Source organism: Natrix helvetica (genome assembly GCF_964273705.1).
Source record: "Natrix helvetica genome assembly, chromosome: 1".
Classification (NCBI taxonomy): Eukaryota; Metazoa; Chordata; class Lepidosauria; order Squamata; family Natricidae; genus Natrix; species Natrix helvetica.
Window position 1 is genome coordinate 359,988,494 of NC_138548.1, and position 14,638 is coordinate 360,003,131.

General features: G+C 47.3%; 1 protein-coding gene across 1 annotated transcript in view; it reads right to left on the reverse strand.

The window, feature by feature from the left end:
* LOC309398310 (uncharacterized protein) overlaps nucleotides 1-14,638 on the reverse strand; it is a 120,240-nt gene that overhangs the window by 105,262 nt on the left and 340 nt on the right. Inside the window, exon 2 of the mRNA XM_081965091.1 lies at nucleotides 14,192-14,361. The gene's annotated coding sequence lies outside the window, so the exon portion shown is untranslated. The remainder of the gene's footprint in view (nucleotides 1-14,191; nucleotides 14,362-14,638) is intronic.

The following is a 14,638-nucleotide window of genomic DNA, read 5'->3' on the forward strand; positions in this document are numbered from 1 at the left end:
CGTGTTAGCTTTATTCACCACTGTGGTAAACAAGTGTGAGAAAACTGTGCACTCTGGAGAAATCAACAACATACTATAGGATGGTGTCCCTGCTTTCACTAAGGCTGAGCGATGAACTGGAATGCATTTTTCAAAGATCAGGATTTCGGAATGAAACATTTTCTATGGTACAAAGATGTCCAGACATCCTCTCTGTGGGGACTCACAAATAATTGTCTCGTTTCAAGGAGCAGATTTTCCGCACACCAAGCTCTGATCAGGAAGAGTGGGCAGTAGTCAGTTACCTTTTTTTTTGTATCTTTCCTTTTTTGGTGTTTCTAACTAGATAGTATTTATTTTTACTCCCAAGAACTTTTAATTCGGCTTTCATCAGTTCTGACACTGATCTCTAATAGCCACTGGTTCGGAGGTTACATGATGACCCTCCATCCTGAGAGTTTAAATGGGGGTGGGGGCTTCTCTGAGCATGGGTGGGTTTTCTCGCGTTTGATTTCCTAATCCCCAGAGACAGGAGAGAAGAGAGTTTGGGGAGCAGCCCAGATCTCCTGCTTTTCCCCCATAGAGGCAGCGCAATACAACAGGGAAGCAAGAATGAAAATATTGCCAAGCCACTGTGAAATAGAAATTATTTCATTTTTATGTTTTTATTTATATCCGCCTTTTATTATTTTTACATACCGGTCGAGGCAGGGAACATATCACATCTTTTTTCACCTATTCTTCTGACCACAACCCTGTGAGGAGGGCAAGGCTGACAGAGTGATTGGTGAAGGTCGCCCATCAGCCTTTCATGGCCAAGGCGGAACTGGAACCCATGGCCTCAGGCTTTCTAATGCAAGGACTTAACCACTAGGCCATACTGGATGTCCTGGGTTTTGGTTGGGAATGGTCCCTTTGGGGAGAGGGGGCGGTATAAAAGTCCAAATAAAGTAAGTAAAGGTCATCTTTTAAGATGGGGGGGGGGCTTTTATCACTAAATAAAGAACCAGATGCTTCTTCATTGAACCCTCACCATGTTTTCTGTTCTAAAAATCTTCAGTTCTTCTTATTGATCAACAAAGTCTAGTAAGATTAACAAAAATACCTGGGTGCCTTCACTTACGACTGTAGCAATATATGACGGGAAATCCACTCCCAAGTTGTGGTCCTAAGTCGAGGATTTCCTGTTCTCTGCAAAACATGATAACTATTCCCCACATAAATTACTAATGCGGCTTTGTGAGCAAATCATTCTCACACCCCCATCACTTTTGCCCTTTTGCCTCATTGTCTTCTCTCTGATGGGATTTGAGGTTGCTTGACTAGGAAAAAACATTTTTCCCGCATCAAATATTTCTACGATTTCCCTTCTGTCACTGTGTGAACTTCCTGGCAAATGTTAACATCTGAATATTGGGGGGGGGGGTTCCCAAGGTTGCTCACAGCTGAAGAGATTTATCTCTGCTATGGACTTTCTCGTGCTTTTTTAGCTTTGAATTACTAGGAAAAGGTTTCTCGCACTCTGCCCACTTGTGAGGCTGCGCTCCTATGTGACTTCGGGTGTGGATGTGAAGGGCTGAAGATTGGGAAAAATATTTCCCACATTCCAGACATTTCTATGGTTTTCCACTGTGGATTCGTTGATGCTTCATAAGAGACGCTTTCTGTGAAAAACATTTATCACAATCTGAGCATTTGTGGGGCTTCTCTCCTGTATGGATTCGGCTGTGATTTCTAAGGGCAGATGACTCAGCAAATGCTCTCCCACAGTCCAAACATTTGTGATTTTTTTCCCCCGTGTGAATTTTCACATGACTTCTAAGGGCTGATGAGGTATGATAAAATCTTCCACATTCGTTGCACTGATACGGCTTCTCCCCTGTGTGGGTTTTATGATGGTTCCAAAGGTTTTCATTGCGAGCAAAAGATTTCCCGCATTCTATGCATCTGTATGGCTTCACTCCTGTGTGGACCTCCTGATGTCTTCCAAGTGTGTGTTTTTGGGTAAAGCACTTCCCACACTCCCCACATTTGTAGGGTTTCTCCCCCGTGTGGATTCTCTGATGAATTTGAAGCACACCTGGCTTAATAAAACTTTTCCCACAATCCCCACATTGATATGGTTTCTCCTCTTTGTGCCTCTTCTGGTGAATCCGAAGTTCAGAAGAATCTACAAATCGTCTCTCACACTCTGGGCATTCAAAGGGTCTCTCTCCAGTGTGAATTCTCTGATGTCGCACCAGGTTTCCTTTCAGGGTAAAACATTTCCCGCATTCGAGGCACTTTTCGTTTTTCTCCCCTGTGTGTATTTTCCAATGACTCCGAAGAACTGAACTGTGAGTGAAACATTTTCCACACTCAAAGCATTTGTAAGACTTTATTCCTGCATGTATCTTCTCATGGGACCAAAGATGTGACTTCTGAGAAAAGCTCTTCCCACATTCCCAACACTTGAAAGGCCTCTCCCCTGTGTGAGTCCTCTTGTGGTTTCTGAGATGGTCTTTTTCACGGAAAAATGTCCCACATTCCAAACACTGATAAGGTTTGTCTCCAGTGTGGATTTTCTGATGTGTAAGAAGGTATGACTTTCGTCCAAAGCATAAGTCACATTCCTCACATTTATAGGGTTTTATTCTTGGGGGGCTTCTGAGATCTTTGGCGTCTTTTCCAGAGAAAGATTTCACACCATCCAAACCTTGACTGGATCCCCTTCCAACATGGACCTTCCTGTGGGTCAAAAGGAGGGACCTGCGAGCAAAGGATTTCCCACACTCTGAGCATTCATAGGATTTTTTCAGACTCCTGCTTGTGTCTGATGGGGGATCCAAGTGTTTCCCAGGCTCCATCATTTCAGGCGGCTGCTGCCTTGGGTTGATTTTCTACCCTCTGTTGTCTTCAAGGTAAATCTTTGGACACAATCATTTATCTGCTGTTGGAAGGAAAAAAGAAACAGAGAAGAGTATTTCCTTTTCAGAAATGTAGAGAGTCACAACATCTCTAGGAGGAAAACACTTATGTTGTTGTGGTCATTAAGTGATTTTTGGGAGGTTGTTAAGTGAAGGCAGACCCAGGGAAGAAGTGCCTGATGGAGGTGGGGGAGACCCTGGAAGTCCAGCACAGGCCATGCATGGAGTAGGAGAGCTGCAGCTGCCCCCTGAAGCCTCAGTCACCCCATCTGGGCCCTGCAATGGGGCAAAAGTGCCAAGGTGGTGCCTTAAGTGGAGGTCTGGGGCCTTCAGCCATTTCAGCCATCTGCCACTGACCCCAGGACTGCACTTCAGCCCAGTGTCACTGCTGCCACCCAGAAATGCGCCCTTAATCCCCAGACCGGAGGCCTCTGCAGCCTTGTGCCATTCTCCAAGCGCCTGTTTCATATCGTTTCCAAGCAACGTGTCCTAAAAGCATCTCTAAGCTTCTCCAGGAACCCTCAAGTCAGATGCAGACTGTGCTGGGACTCCAATGGCCTCTCCCCCCCACAAGACAAAGCCATGCTTCTTACCTGGGACTTCATCCACTCAATGACCAGCGAAATCATTACACTAATTGAGCAACCTCACATAACGACCACTTTGCTAAACAAGCAGGATTCCAATTCCATTGGTAGTCGTAAGTCGAGGACTACCTACAGGCAAACCAAAAGATTAAGGCATCACAGAAGCCAAAGAGGAGGAAAGAGAGTTGAGGTGAGTGTAAGCAACCCGTTTTTTCTTCCCTTTTCTGATTATTCCACTTATGAGCTCCATCCCATCATGACAAATTCATCCTGGCTTCCTTGTGACACATTGGCTCTCCCTGCATGGATCCCTTTCACGGCTCAGTCTCTTCCTCTTGAGAAGACCAGGCAACTCTCCTCCGTGCTGTTTGTGTGCTATTTAAAACTGCCACCTATCTCATCGAGGGGTTGCTCCAGGCTTCAGCTTCTCCAACAAAGCCATTACTCCAAGCAGGAAGGGCATTTCAATTGCTTAAAAACCTTCTACCTGGCCAGAAGACAGTTCTGGTGGCCCAAGATGAAAAAAGGAAGTCGAGGACTATATTAAAAGAGCCAATTTCATATTTCCAATAAAGCTTTTGCGATGGATCTATTACTTGGAATCCTGACACCTAGAAGATCACACACGAATGGAGGATGGGGAAATGGCTCCGATTTGCCATTTCATTCTTCTCCAGAGGCGACAGCACAGGCACCCCGAAAAGGATCATTGCCGATCAGAGGAAATAAAGCTACACAGAGCTTCCCAAAATTGAAATGAATGACCCTGTTTGTTTGTTATCCCAACTGGCCCCGAAAGCAATAGAAGAAGAAAAAAAATAAACCAACAATCTGTGACATGGCTTAATCCTGGGGTAAATTTGATCCTACAGTTTCTGAATTGGGGTGGGGGTGGGGGCTCACTGAATACCTTCAGAAGGAAAAGGCCCAAATAAAGGATCCAGAGAATTTCAATTCAAATTTAAGCTTTAGGAGAAGGCCTAAGCGCTTCAGCTTACTAAACTGTAACCCCAAGTGCATTATGGGACAAGGCCTAAACAGGAACAATCTACACACCTCATAGCTAAAATTGTATCATTAAAACAAGTCCCAGTTTGGGCTGAGAGAACATTTCCCCATAAAGGGACAGGATAAAGGTTAGGCAGGGGCAGCCCCACCTCCACTTGAGTCCCCAGGCAGCCTCTTTGGGCTTCAGGACTGCATCCACCCAGCCGATGCGACTCCCCTACTCCGTAGCCTTCTGCCCAGGGTCCATCGCCAACTTGACCGAAAATGCCTTCTTATAATTAGTATAGATTAAACAAATTATGCCTTCACTCTGCATCTTGGCAGAAAAACCCAATTTCATTGCATTGCCACATAAAGATTTTTAAAAAACATATTTTCCAAACCACGTTTCATTGACTCACCTTTAAGGGGTATCTGGGCCACTTGTTACCCCTCTCAGTCAAGGCCAGGGATGACCCCTCACTGTTGACCAGTTTGATTTCTCCTTAACTGATTGGTCCTTTGTGCAGGAAGCTGCTTCTCAAACCGGGACATGATTTCCTAATTTTCTAAAAAGGAGTCCCGGCCAAAATTTTATGGTTTCTGATCCAAGAATGTCTTTCTCCTCTCTGGAGTTCAGGGCTAGAGCTTCACTGGTCCCCTGCAAAGAGAAATGAAAAAGGCTCAGATGCCGACATAATGCTGAGTTTACTCTATAAATGACTTGGACAAGGAAGGGGAAAATAGGGTTGTTTGTAAAGGATACAAAATAATAGGAGACGGAATCGAGGTTCGAGAAGATCTTGATGGGCCAAAATGGAAGAAACCAGCAAGATGAAGCCCAAGAGGGACCAATGCATAGTTGTGAGTAGACAAACTCAAAGGAAGGTGAGAGAGATCAGGTGGGAAAGAGGATCAGTGAAAAGGGCTGCTCTTTCCTGCTCTTTTTGGAGGCTGCAAGGCCGTAAGAATTCCAGGCATCCTGGGACCTACAGCTATTTTGGACAAATATTTTGGAAAATATTTACAATTATGTAAGGAAACCTTCTAGGCCACCAGCTTGTCCTATCAGCTGCTCAAGAGACTTCCTTAGAGTTTGTGCTTTCTAAAAGATCCACCGAGGAGGAGCTGCCACATCCCAGCCTCCCCATTGCAACGAGCTCAGTCTGGGTTAATTGCACATTGCATATCTCAAAACACCTTTTAAGGCTCCCTCTACTCCATTTTTGCAACCGCACTTGAGGGAAACGGAGGTTCAGAGGCTTCCTGTTCAAACGGACCAGAGAGAGACCTTCTGAAAGCGACCTCCCCAAAAGCTGCTTCCCGTATCCACCCGTATTCCCCCCCCCCGGGGAGCCTAAACCTGGCGAAGAGGGGGCAGATCCAGCCCCCTTTGCCGCCCCTGGAGGGAAGGGAGGGATCCCTGCAGGCAACAATGGAGCCGGATCTCCCCGAGGAAAAGCCGGCGAGCCGAGGAGCGGGATCCGCAGCTCCCTCCCTCCTGGCGGGGGGAGGTTCTCCTGGGAGGAGGGGCGACCTGGAGGCCGGAGGGAGAGCGGCCCCACCTTCTCCGATCGAGATCCGGAAGCCTCTCCCGAGGGATCCAGCGCCGATCCTCCGAGGAAGATGCGGGAATCGCGGAAGGAAGCGGAGATCCAGGCCGAGGGAGGGGAGGGGGCGTGGTTTCTGCTCTCCTATCGGCATCCGCCCCTTAGCAGCCCCAGCTCCTCCCCCTCGCTGCCTCCAGAGCCGCCGCTCCCTGTTCCTTCGCTGGGCGTCCGCATCAGGGGTTCCTCTGCCCATGGGAAGAGTGTCCCATTCTGCAGGCTGAAAGGAGGGCTCCCCCCACCCCACCCCTGCTCTCCTTCTGTGTCTGTGTCTATGGGTGCGCTTGTACGAGGCCAGTGAGAGCGAGATCTCTTTTCAGGTCTCCCTGTTGAGGAACTCGGTTCGAAGCGCTAGGAATGAGAGGCCAAATCCCTCTGCCTTTTGGGGTACCTTTCCATTTACAGGCGTTCCTTCCTAACTGGATAATAAATATTTATTTTTACTCCCCGGGGCTTTTAATTCAGCTGCCATCACGTCTCACGCTGATCTGTGACAGCCCCTGGTTCAGAGGTTACATGATGACCCTCCATCCTGAGAGTTTGAATGGGGGCGGGGGCTTCTCTGAGCATGGGAAGGTCTTCGGACATTCCTTGGTTTCCTAATCCCCAGAGACCCCGAGGCAAGAAAGAAGAGAGTTTGGGGGAGCAGCCCAGATCTCCTGCTTGCTCCCCATAGAGGCAGTGCAATGCAAGAGGGAAACATGGCTGAAAATATTGCCAAGCCACTGCCAAATAGAAATCATTTCGTTTTTACGTTTTTGTTCACATCCACCTTTATTGTTTTTACAAATAACTCAAGGCAGGGAACCTATCCCACATCTTTCAACTATTTTCCCGGCAACAACCCTGTGAGGCAGGCTAGGCTGAGAGAGTGACTGGCTCAAGGTCACCCAGCTGCCATGGCCAAGACAGGACTGGAACCCATGGCCTCAGGCTTTCTAATTCAGGGCCATAACCACTAGGCCCTACTGGATGTCCTGGGTGTTGGTTGGGAATGGTCATCTTTGAACATGGGGGGACTTCAGCTCCCAGAATTCATGCCGGCTGGGGGATTCTGGGGGTGGAACTCCACACGTCTTAAAAGTTGTGAAGGTTGAGAATATAGAGGAAAACTGACATAAACCAGCGTCCATATAGACCCACATGGATGTTTGGGGCTCTGCATCTTTATGAAAATCAATCCCTGTTCAAGGAGATGGAGAAATGTAAGGATCCAAACCCAAGTTCAAAGCCAGAAGTTGTTTGAGGTGAGTGTGGCTGGCAGAGCCCTTGCTCACTTCTGCAACAAGCAGCTGAAGAAGGGGAGGTATATTGTTATGAAAGTGATAATTAACCCAGATCCTGACAGTTAAGATTCAACATCTAGCAGGACCCAGGAAGTGTGACTTTTCTGCTGTGTTCCCTACCCCTGGGAAGACCCCTTTCTTGGAGGCCATGTAACCTCTTCCCGCCTTCTGGAAGGCTACAGAGGGAGATTCCCTCCAATGTCTGGGACAGGGGAAGGCTGGGAATGGACTGTGGGAATGAGGTCGCCATGGTATATGTGCAGATCAGCTTTCCTGATTGGAACACATATACGGAATTTGGGACTGGAATAGATTGAGTAGGGAACGCGGGTTGAGATGGATGCCCACTGGGAGGACCCCATTTAGAAAGCTGTGTCTGCAAAGTAACAGCTTGCAAAGCAATGCATAGAACAGGGACTTTCCAGGCTAAAGCAGCCTAGGGAACACATAGTCCAAGCTGATAAGATACCCACACCAAAAGCACCACTTGAGCTAGAGGAAGCTAACATAACCATATTAGGCAAATGTATTGTGTGTAACCAATGATAATTCAGAATGCTTTCCTTTCCGTATACGCTCTTAATAAAAGGGGGGTTCAGAATACATTCTGGGCCCACTCGCTCCGAGGAAAAGCCGTGTGTTTGTCCTCAGTCCCCCCTGAATGGACCCGCCTTGATGTGGCCACCCCCGGAGGAGACCCGGGAAATACCGCAATGGACGGTTGGAGATTGGCGTGTGTGTGTCTGTGTGTACAAGGGAGTGTGTGTGATTCTTTTTGGTCCTCTTGGTTTTGGTTTTATTTTTGTTGTGAGCCCCCCCCCCCTCCCGAGTTGTGTTTCACAAGAGGGGTGGACACAAAAGTCAAAGGGAGGGAGAAATAAGTCACTCCGTGGGTGAGATTTGAAGTTTCTAAATGTGATAATGAATAAGCACCCGTGGTCCTTGACCTAATGGGGTCTGCCCATTATGGGTCTGGGTCATAAGTCCCATTTGGGGATGTGTCCATCATTACTTAAAATGGTCGTAAGGTGATGTCTGCCAGTGGTGAACCCCCATGGCTGCCTCTGCCCTCCAGCTGTGCCTGATGAGCTCTGGGCTGAAAGGGGAAACCGACCCAAACTCAGCCTCTCCCACTTGAGCTGAGAAGGGAAGGAAGGACAGAGAACCCCACACAGGAGGGGCCACAAGTAATGAAACCCTCTTTGTGGGCAGGAGGAGCTGAAGGCTCACAGAGGCACGGGGAGGGGGAGGAAGAGCCTCCATCAGACCTGAGGAGCATCCGGGTACCAGGTGCCTCTGGGGAACCAGGTGTCTGGATCAAGGGGCTCACAGGGGCCCCCGCCCTGTGCTTGGAGGAGGTTTCTGGCCCTGAAGTAGCCAATAGGGGTCGGGCTGATCCCAGCTGAGGAATGGTGTCATAAAGGACATTTCTATGGGGTCAAGAGGGAAAAGGCCACTTCCAAGGTAAAACAGCTAAGGAAACATCGTGTTGCGTTGGGCTGGGGAAGAGACGCCATTCCATGGAGAAGGAGAGAATTAACCAGGGTTAAAGGCAAACGAGGAGTTAAGGTAGGTCCTCTTTAGTGTGGTTCAGGAATCCCACAAAAAGATCCCACTAAACGTACATTATTCCAAGTGATATTTTAATGAAAAATAGATATATTGGGTTTGGACTGATGGAGATAAGCAAATGAAACATTTAATGTCACATGATTCAGGAATAATAATGTAATATCTCAGTAAAGAGTCAGAATAGACTTAAAGGAATGTAAATTTATGGTTAAATCCACAAATGTGCACACAGTGGCCTTAACTGCACACCCAACAGCCTCACAGTAACTGAATTTGGGGACACATGAAACGCAACTTGGTGTCAACTTACAATTGGCAATAAATGGTTTGCAGAATTGAAAGTCGCACTTCTTGTGACCTACGATGTGTGTCCTAAGTAAGATGCGGTTCATTTAATCCCGGGTGTGTCGGGTAGCATGTAGGGAGCCACCAGTGATCTGCCCTCAAGCGCAGGGATCCCTCCAAATCCCAGCCCAGGACTTTTCTCCTAAAGTTCCCCTTTGAATGCAACACAGGAAGCCAAAAGTGTGCAGCGAGGGAGGATGGAAGCAGGATGGCAGCTGTTTGTACACAACTGACCTTCCGTCCGTTTTAAAGTGCATCACACACAGAGCTAAAAAACACCAGCAAGATTCTGACTAAACACCGTGGCACAATTTGACTGCCATTTTGATGTTTTTGATATCTTGCCAGTCCAAACCCTGAAAACAGTCCTCTTGATTATTTTTAAGAATAATTTTATTAAGGATTGTATTTGCAGATCCAACAAAGAAACAATACAAGTATCGGTGTATGTTTGTGTGTGTACATAAAAAAGACAATGTGAAAAAAATCCCTCCAAAAATGATAGTAGGAAAAAGAAAATTTTCCTCTTCATCTTTAGCATCCATACACAACATCAACACTTTATCCCTTAATTTTTTAAAAAAGAAAAGATCATCTTCATTCCATCCTCACCCTATTTTCTCCTCTCTTAATCTTCAGTTCTCCTTATTGATCAACAAGGCCTAGTAAGAATTAAGAAAAATACCTGGGTGCCTTCACTTACAACTGTAGCAAAGTATGTGTCAGCGTTCCAAATATCATCCAAAATTTGATAAATCAGAGTCCAAGGCAGAGCTTTCCTCAAACTTCCAATTTATTAGGAGAGACATGTTGGTACATCTGTGGAAACCCGAATCTGAAAACTTCCCGTGTTTTCCCACCCAGTCGAAAGTTCATGATCTTGCCCCCACACCCACAACTCCATCACATGGCCCAATCTTCCACTGCCACGCTGGCAGCTTCCACCCATCCAGTTCCGGTCAGGCTCGGAGGTGTAGATGACCTTGGGCTTCTAGAAGGAATTTTTAATTTTGACAACAACACACTCTACTCCTTCCTATTTCCCCTCCCAATTACCCACTAATGAAAAAAACATAGTAAGATAATAAGAGTGTGTGGCAGGCCAAAGATCCTAAAAGGAACCAGCGGCAGGCCTGACAGTATGACTGGAAATTCACTCTCAAGTTGTGGTCCTAAGTCGAGGATTTCCTGTTCTCTGCAAAACATGATAACTATTCCCCACATAAATTACTAATGCGGCTTTGTGAGCAAATCATCCTCACACGCCCATCACTTTTGCCCTTTTGCCTCATTGTCTTCTCTCTGATGGGATTTGAGGTTGCTTGACTAGGAAAAACATTTTTCCCGCATCAAATATTTCTACAATTTCCCTTCTGTCACTGTGTGAACTTCCTGGCAAATGTTAACATCTGAATATTGGGGGGGGGGGGTTCCCAAGGTTGTTCACAGCTGAAGAGATTTATCTCTGCTATGGACTTTCTGGTGTTTTTTCAGCTTTGATCTACTAGTTCAGCGATGGTGAACCTTGTTTGGCTCGCGTGCCATAAGTGGGGGGAGCGCAGGGGGGTCGTTTGCGGGGGTGCCGCACCCATAATGCAATGCGGGACCCCCCCAGTATGCATGCGCGCACTACAGGCGCTTCCCTCCCATTTTTTGCATGCTTTTTTTACCCTCCCCAGGCTCCAGAGGCTTTATAGGAGCCTGGAGAGGGCGAAAACAGCCTCCCCTGCCCTTCAGAGGCTTGAGGGACCTTCAGGACGCTTCCCTGAAGCCTCCGGAGCAGTTAAAACGACCCTCCAAGCAAACAGGAAGTCTGTCCCTGAATTTCCAGTTTGCCCGAAGGGCCGGTTTTTTGCGCTCCCGAGGCTTCAGGAAGCTCATGAAGCCTCCGGAGGGCCTCGGGGGGGGGGGGGGTGTTAGGTTTATTATAGGTTTAGGTTTATTAAATTTATAGACCGCCCCCTCTCCCCGTAGGGACTCGGGGCGGTGAGCAGAGATTCTTTTCGCCCTCCCCAGGCTACTATAAAGGCTCTAGAGCCTGGGGAGGGCGGAAAATGGCTTTAAAAAAGGGTGAACTCAGCTGGCCAGCGTGCACATGCGCGCTGGCCAGCTGACAGATGGCTGCCCTGACAAATGGCTCCATGTGCCACCTGTGGCACCCGTGCCATAGGTTCACCATCACTGTACTAGGAAAAGGTTTCTCGCACTCTGCCCACTTGTGAGGCTGCACTCCTGTGTGACTTAGGGTGTGGATACGAAGGGCTGAAGGTTGGCCAAAACATTTCCCATGTTCCAGACATTTCTACGGATTTTCTCCAGTGTGGATTCGTTGATGCTTCACAAGAGACACTTTTTGTGAAAAACATTTATTGCACTCTGAGCATTTGTGAGGTTTCTCTCCTGTATGGATTCGGCTGTGACTTCTAAAGTGAGATGGATCAGCAAAGGATTTCCCACAGTCTAAACATTTGTAATTTTTTTCCCCTGTGTGAATTTTCACATGACATCCAAGGGCTGATGAGGTACGATAAAATCTTCCACATTCGTTGCACTGATATGGCTTCTCCCCTGTGTGGGTTTTATGATGTGTCCAAAGGGCTCCCTCTTGAGCAAAACATTTTCCACATTCTGCGCATCTGTACGGCTTCTCTCCCGTGTGGACCCTCTGATGGGTTGCAAGGTGTTGTTTTTGGGAAAAGCATTTCCCACACTCCCCACATTTGTAGGGTTTCTCCCCTGTGTGGATTCTCTCATGAATCTGTAATGCTCCTGGCGAAAAAAAACTTTTCCCACACTCCCCACATTGATAGGGTTTCTCCTCTTTGTGTCTCTTCTGGTGACTTCGAAGTTCATAAGAATACACAAATCGTTTCTCACACTCTGGGCATTCATAGGGTCTCTCTCCCGTGTGACGTCCCTGATGTCGCACCAGAGTTGATTTCGAGATAAAACATTTCCCACATTCGAGGCACTTTTCCTTTCCCCCACCTCTGTGTGTTTTCTCATGACTCCGAAGACCTGAACTCCGGCTGAAACATTTTCCACACTCAAAGCATTTGTAAGATTTTATTCCTGCATGAGTCTTCTCATGCACCCAAAGACTTGAGTTCTGATGAAAGCTCTTCCCACATTCCCAACACTTGTAAGGTTTCTCCCCTGTGTGGATTCTCTCGTGGTTTCTGAGAGTGGCTTTTTCACGGAAAAAATTCCCACATTCCAGACATTGATAAGGTTTCTCTCCAGTGTGGATTTTCTGATGTGTACGAAGGGTTGGCTTATGAGCAAAGCTTAAGTCACATTCCTCACATTTATAGGGTTTTGGTGTTGTGAGGCTCCTAAGATCTTTGATATTTTTGCCAGAGAGGGATTTTTGACCCTTCAAACCTTGACTGGATCCACTCCCCATATGGACCTTCCTGTGGGTCAAAAGGAGGGACCTGCGAGCAAAGGATTTCCCACACTCTGAGCATTCATAGGATTTTTTCAGAGTGCTGCTTGTGTCTGGCGAGGGGTCAAACAGTTTTCCAGGTTCCATTATCCTTTCGGGCGGCTGCTGCCTTGGACTGATTTTCTACCCTCTGTTGTCTTCAAGGTAAATCTTTGGACACAATCATTTATCTGCTGTTGGAAGGAAAAAAGAAACACAGAAGAGTATTTCCTTTTCAGAAATGTAGAGAGTCACAACATCTCTAGGAGGAAAACACTTATGTTGTTGTGGTCATTGAGTGATTTTTGGGAGGTTGTTAAGTGAAGGCAGACCCAGGGAAGAAGTGGAGGGGTGCCTGAAGGGGGGGGAGAGACCCTGAAAGTCCAGCACAGGCCACGCATGGAGTAGGAGAGCTGCAGCCGCCCCCTGAAGCCTCAGTCGCCCCATCTGGGCCCTGCAATGGGGCAGAAGTGCCAAGGTGGCGCCTTAAGTGGAGGTCTGGGGCCTTCAGCCATTTCAGCCATCTGCCACTGACCCCAGGACTGGACGTCAGCCCAGTGTCACTGCTGCCACCCAGAAATGCGCCCTTAATCTCCAGACCGGAGGCCTCTGCAGCCTTGTGCCATTCTCCGAGCCTCCTGTTCCATATCGTTTCCAAGCAACGTGTCCCAAAAGCATCTCTAAGCTTCTCCAGGAACCCCTCAAGTCAAATGCAGACTGTGCAGGGACTCCAATGGCTTCTCCTCCCCACAAGACAAAGCCATGCTTCTTACCTGGGACTTCATCCACTCAATGACCAGCGAAATCATTACACTAATTGAGCAAAGCCATCACGTGATACCGAAAGCAATAGAAGAAGAAAAAAATAAACCAACAATCTGTGACATGGCTTAATCCTGGGGTAAATTTGATCCTACAGTTTCTGAATTGGGGTGGGGGATGGGGGCTCACTGAATACCTTCAGAAGGAAAAGGCCCAAATAAAGGATCCCCAATAAAGGATCCATAGAATTTCAATTAACATTTAAGCTTTAGGAGAAGGCCTAAGCGCTTCAGCTTACTAAACTGTAACCCCAAGTGCATTATGGGACAAGGCCTAAACAGGAACAATCTGCACACCTTATAGCTAAAATTGTATTGCTGGAAAAAGACTCAGTTTGGGCTGAGAGAACATTTCCCCATAAAGGGACAGGATGAAGGTTGGGCAGGAACAGCCCCACCTCCACTTGAGTCCCCAGGCAGCCTCTTTGGGCTTCAGGGCTGCATCCACCCAGCCGATGCGACTCCCCCACTCCGTAGCCTTCTGCCCAGGGTCCATCTCCAACTTGACCAATAGTGCCTTCTTATAACTAATATAAACAAATTATGCCTTCACTCTGCACCTTGGCAGAAAAACCCAATTGCATTGCATTGCCACATAAAGATTTAAAAAAAACATATTTTCCAAACCAAGTTTCATTGACTCACCTTTAAGGGGTCTCTGCGCCACTTGTTACCCCTCTCAGTCAAGGCCAGGGATGACCCCTCACTGCTGCCCAGTTTGATTTCTCCTTAACTGATTGGCCCTTTGTGCAGGAAGCTGCTTCTCAAACCTGGACATGATTTCCTAATTTTCTAAAACGGAGTCCCAGCCAAACTTTTGTGGGTTCTCTGATCCAAAAACGTCCTTTTGGGAAATATTTACAATTATGTAAGGCAACCTTCTAGGCCACCAGCTTGTTCTATCAGCTGCTCACGAGACTTCCTTAGAGTTTGTGCTTTCTAAAAGATCCACCAAGGAGGAGCTGCCACATCCCAGCCTCCCCATTGCAACGAGCTCAGTCTGGGTTAATTGCACATTGCATATCTCAAAACACCCTTTAAGGCTCCGTTTACTACATTTTTGCAACTGCACTTGAGGGAAACGGAGGTTCAGAGGCTTCCTGTTCAAACGGACCACAGAG